At 38.9% G+C, this 5,927-nt stretch overlaps 1 pseudogene; it reads right to left on the bottom strand.

Annotated features, from left to right (window-relative positions):
- Positions 1-826: 826 nt before the first annotated feature.
- On the bottom strand, positions 827-5,607 carry LOC100389176 (integral membrane protein GPR180 pseudogene; annotated as a pseudogene).
- Positions 5,608-5,927: the final 320 nt, after the last annotated feature.

Genomic DNA, 5,927 nt, shown 5'->3' with positions numbered 1-5,927 from the left:
TAATCCCAGCACTTTAGGAGCCAAGGCAGGTGGATCACGAGGTCAGGAGTTCAAGACCAGCATGGCCAACTTAATGAAAGCCCCATCTCTACTGAAAACACAAAAATTAGCTGGGCACAGTAACATGTGCCTATAATCCCAGCTATTAAAAAGCTAAGGAAGGAGAATGGCTTGAATCTTGAAGGTGGAGGTTGTGGTGAGCTGAGATCACGCCACTGCATTCCAGCCTGGGTGATAGAGCAAAACTCTGCCTCAAAAAAGTAAAATACCCTCAAAAAAAGTCTATTTGTTTTGGTATAATTTTTTTTATTTTTTTGCAAAGCAGCACAGCAACAATCGTGATTGTAGGACTTGCCTGAGGTTGTGGTCACAACCATGGTAAACATCATTTGCATATTAGTAAGATAAAGAAAACAGGAGAAGATGAGTTCTCATGAAACAAAGCAGATTCTAGAGATTTCACTGTCTGCCCTTCTCCTTCAATGCATGTTCTCCTTAACTTAGCTGACCAAAATCTTGTTTCTTTGAGGAAGTGAGGAAGCTGGGACACCTGCATTTAAAAAAAATGCCTCATACGGAAGAAATAACCCCAACTTTAACAGAAAGGACATCCACTCAGGGAAGATAGGAAGAAACCAGAACAAAAAGGACAAAAACATCAAAGTCCAGAATGCTTCTCCTCCCCAGAGAGATCACAACGACTCACCAGCATGGCAGCAAAACAGGTCAGAAAATAATTTTGACGAACTGACAGAAACAGGCTTCAGAAGATTTGGCGCAACACATGTGATGAAAGAATATACATTTACCTGCATTTTCATCCTTGTCATTCACCACCCACAAGCTTCTTCCACTCAAGAACAGGATAAGCCCTCTGAAACATAACTGTCCACTGGAGAGCACAATGTGTAAACGACTCATAGCAAGAAAAGGAAAATGGTAACTATAAAACTAAGTTGTAGTCATGTAAAGCAAGTAGATGAAAACTGATTCCTCTCTGCAGGTTAGAGATAGACACACTGCAGGAATTCTTTTTAGATTGAGCATTCTTTTCTTTCTTTCTTTTTGCCCCAGAATATCACAAATAACGCCACTGACTTATTTTCTTTATGCTTTCTCTTGCAAGTAGAACTTTTATTTTTCACATAAGAGTTCCAGGTCTTTCCGAAACAGGAGTCATTTTAATATAAGCCTAAGAGAACACTGGCCGAGATAGCCATTTGAAGTAGAAATCACTCTCTATTTCTTTAAAATTTCTCCTGTTTAGAATGTCAGACCAAACTGGTCACTCCTGTTCAGTTTTCTTCATTGATCTGTTTTCTCATTTCACTCCGTAAATGTTGGTTGTTTGTAATATAATTCACATTTGTCTACTCTCTAATTACTCCACCTGGATTAACTGGTTATTTTAGTTTAAATACTCTCTAATAAAACCTCCCAAATCTGGTCTGATTTCTATCACTGAGTTTCATAACCTTATTTCTGATGGGCTGCATGGACAAACCTGAATTGATTTTAGACTTAATTCCATACACTTCTCTTTTCTCCTGTATTTTTATTTGTGATTAATGATATCATCATCTAATTTATCTCTTAAGCTAAAAATCTAAATGTAATATAGAACTTTCTTAATCCTACACATCAGACTATAAGTTACTAAATTTTGTAGGTCCTGTTATAAAATATTTCTTTTCTAATCAGGGCTCTTATGTGCCACAGCTTTAGGTTACTCATTTATAATTTTCCTTTCATATTGTTGAACAATCTTCTAACTGAACCTCTGCTAAGCTATCTTCACATGTCTCCACTGATTATAACATCAACTTCAAGCCCAAGATTTTCCCTCTTTAGAAAATTCTTTCTATTCTACGTTACCAGTAAACTCTAAGAACCAGCATAAAAATCGTCAGTTCTGTGAAGAATTCTTCTGTAAAGAATTTTGGTGACTTTACAGTCTCATAAGACTGGGACTTCAGTGAAGACTTTCCTTACATTCCTTTCTTTTTTGGTTTTTTAGTTTTTAAAATTTATATTTTTATTGTTGTATTCTTATTTTGCATTTTTCTAATGACCAATGATAATGAGCATTTTTTCGTATGTTTGTTGGTTGCATATTTGTCTCTTTTGAAAAGTGTCTGTTCAGGCTGGGCGCGGTGGCTCAAGCCTGTAATCCCAGCACTTTGGGAGGCCGAGGCGGGTGGATCACTAGGTCAAGAGATCGAGACCATCCTGGTCAACATGGTGAAACCCCGCCTCTACTAAAAATTACAAAAAGTTGGCTGGGCACGGTGGCGTGTGCCTGTAATCCCAGCTACTCAGGAGGCTGAGGCGGGAGAATTGCCTGAGCCCAGGGGGCGGAGGTTGCGGTGAGCGGAGATCGCGCCATTGCACTCCAGCCTGGGTAACAAGAGTGAAACTCCGTCTCAAAAAAAAAAAAAAAAAAAAAAAAAGTGTCTGTTCATTTCCTTCACTCACTTTTGGATGGGTTGGTTTGTTTTTTCTTGTAAATCTGTTTTAGTTCTTTGTAGATTCTGAATATTAGCCCTTTGTCAGATGGGTAGATTTCAACAGTTTTTTCCCATTCTGTTGGTTGCAGGTTCATTCTAATGATTGTTTCTTTTGCTGTACAGAAGCTCTGAAGTTTAATTAGCTCCCTTTTGTCTATTTTGGCTTTTATTGCCAATGATTTTGGTGTTTTAGTCATGAATTCCTTGTCTATGCCTATTTCCTGATTGGTTTTGCCTAGGTTTCCTTCTAGTGTTTTCATGGTGTTAGTTCTTATGTTTAAGTCTTTAATTCGTCTGCAGTTAATTTTGGTGTGAGATGTCAGCAAGATGTCCAGTTTCTGCTTTCTGCACACTGCTAGCCAGTTTTCACAACACCATTTATTAAACAGGGGATCTTTTCCCCATTGCTTGTTTTTGTCAGGTTTGTTAAAGATCAGATGATTGTAGATGTGTGGCATTGCCTCCAAGGCCTCTGTTCTGTTCCGTTTGTCTATATCTCTGTTTTGGTACCAGTACCATGCTGTTTGATTACTGTAGCCTTGTAGCATAGTTTGAAGTCAGGTAGCGTGATGCCTCCAGCTTTGTTCTTTTTGCTTAGGATTATCTTGGCTTTGCGGGTTCTCTTTTCATTCCATTTAAAGTTTAAGTTGTTTTTTTCCCAGTTCTGTAAAGGTCAGTGGTAGCTTGATGGCGATAGTGTTTAATCTATAAATTACTTTGGACAGTATGGTCATTTTTATGATATTGATTCTTCCTAACCATAAGCATGGAATGTTTTTCCATTTGTTTGTATCCTTTCTTATTTCATCAAGCAGTGGTTTGTAGTTCTCCCTGAAAAAGTCCTTTACATTTTTTGTTAGTTGTATTCCTAGGTATTTTATTCTCTTGAGGTAGCAATTATGAATGGCATTTCATTTTTGATTTGGCTCTCCTTAAGTCTGTTATAGGTGTATCGGAATGCTTGTGATTTCTGCACATAGATTTTGTATCCTGAGACTTTGCTGAAGTTGCTTATCAGTTTCAGGAGATTTTGGGCTGAGAAAATGGGGTCTTCTAAATACACAGTCATGTCGTCTGCAAATAGAGACAATTTGATTTCCTCATTTCCTAATTGAAATACCATTTATTTCTTTTTCTTGACTGATTGTTTTAGCCAGAACTTCCAGTACTATATTGAGTAGGAATGGTGAGAGAGGGCATCCTTGTCTAGTGCTAGATTTCAAAGGAAATGCTTCCAGTTTGTGCCCATTCAGTATGATATTGGCTGTGGGTTTGTCATGAATAGCTTTTATTATTTTGAGATACATTGCATCAATTCCTAGTTTATTGAAAAAAATTTTTCTTTTTGAGACGGAGTTTCACTCTTGTTACCCAGGCTGGAGTGCAATGGTGCAATCTCGGCTCACCGCAACCTCCGCCTCCCGGGTTCAGGCAATTCTCCTGCCTCAGCCTCCCGGGTAGCTGGGATTACAGGCACGCGCCACCATGCCCAGCTAATTTTTTTGTGTTTTTAGTAGAGACAGGGTTTCACCATGTTGACCAGGATGGTCTCTATCTCTTGACCTCGTGGTCTACCCGCCTCGGCCTCCCAAAGTGCTGGGATTACAGGCTTAAGCCACTGCGCCCGGCCTGAAAGTTTTTAGCATAAAGGACTGTTGAATTTTTCAAAGGCCTTCTCTGCATGTATTGAGATAATCATGTGGTTTTTGTCTTGGTTCTGTCTGTGGTGGATTACCTTTATAGACTTGTGTATTTTGAACCAGATTTGCATCCCCAGGATGAAGTCTACTTGATTGTGATGGATAAGGTTTTGATGTGCTGTTGCTATCGGCTTGCCAGTATTTTATTGAATATTTTTGCCTCTATGTTTATCATGGATATTGGCCTGAAATTTTCTTTTCTTGTTGAGTCTCTGCTGTGTTTTGGTATCAGGATGATGGCCTCATAAAATGATTTGAAAAGGATTCCCTCTTTTTGGATTTTTTGGAATAGTTTGAAAAGGAACAGTACTCCTCTTTGTATGTCTGGTAGAATTCAGCTGTAAAGCAATCTGGGCTTTTTTGCTTTATTAATTGCTGCCCCAAATTCAGCCCTTGTTATTGGTCTATTCAGGGTTTCGACTTCTTCCTGGTTTAGGCTTAGGAGGGTGCAAGTGTCCAGAAATTTAGCCAGTTCTTCACGATTTACTAGTTTATGTGTATAGAGTTGTTTGTAGTAATCTCTGATGGTAGTTAATATTTCTGTGGATGCAGGGGTCAAATCCCACTGGAGAGGTCTGCTTTGAGACTTCTTCATTCTGACTATTGTCCAAACCATGCATAGACTCAAAAGTAGGTATGACATCTGAATTTGGGAAGTGGTGTCAAAAAATTCTGCCAAACTTCACATAAATCGTACCCCTATTCCATCTTTGGAGTAGCTGGAGAGATAAATGTAATTAGCTAAAGCTGAATCAGCCATAAGAGCAATGCAGTTGGCAGAACCTTTAAAATTATGTGCATGGGTCTTCCTTTCTTAATAGCCTGTCACAATGATTGAGCATAAATGCAAGCAATCACAAAGTACACTAGGACTAGGAGGAAAAAGAATTCAGGCAACCCGGATTCTCCAGCACTAAAATGATCAAATGAATTCCCTTTAGCATCTGGGTTTAGTAACACCATTTCAAATGGGTATTGTCCACCTAAGTGTCCTTGTTATCTTGGCACGTATACTTGTCTGCATAAAACACATGCCATGTTTGCAGAGATGGAATCTGGGATACTGTCAGATTATGTTTAATCTGGTTCATTGTCATTGTCAACTGAACTTTGGATAATTTTTTACTGCAGCTATAACCATGACTGCTTTTCTGTAGCTTTATCCATTCCTGAGCTTGGAACAGGTAGGGTTTAGCTTCTTTTTCAACAGCTATGGCTGTGTTGTTGATTCTGCCACACAGAAGAGCATGGTCACCATGGAACTTGAAGTGGCAGATGTGCTGGCCCTCAGCATCTTGGGCTGTGGTGTTGCTGAAGCTGCCCAGCAGGGTCTTACTTTGGCTGCTCTGTGGCCGCCAGCAGCATATGAGGGCCACCGCCAGTAGCCACAGCCCCCCCATGCCCTTCTCCCACTCTGCACAGATATCACGGCTCCCCAGCTATCCTGCTTTCATAGGAGAATTTGGGTAGACTCAAAACTATTCTGTTTCTGCATTTTTCAATAATCCTCTCATAGAAGTTACTTAGTATAGTTATTTTTTTAGATAGAGAACATAAATGTCCTGGTATTCTATATAATTTTATATTTATTTATTGCTTTAGGTATTGATTCACTGATTGACTCTTTTATTCATTCAAAAATAACATATATTTATTATCTATTACATTACAGGTACTTGTCTGAGTGTGATAGAAAAACAGAATGTTCCAGATATGGTAT

The sequence above is a fragment of the Callithrix jacchus genome, chromosome 3 (genome assembly GCF_049354715.1).
Source record: "Callithrix jacchus isolate 240 chromosome 3, calJac240_pri, whole genome shotgun sequence".
NCBI lineage: Eukaryota > Metazoa > Chordata > Mammalia > Primates > Cebidae > Callithrix > Callithrix jacchus.
Note: the sequence above shows the minus strand (reverse complement) of the source record. Positions and strands in the feature narration are given on the sequence as shown.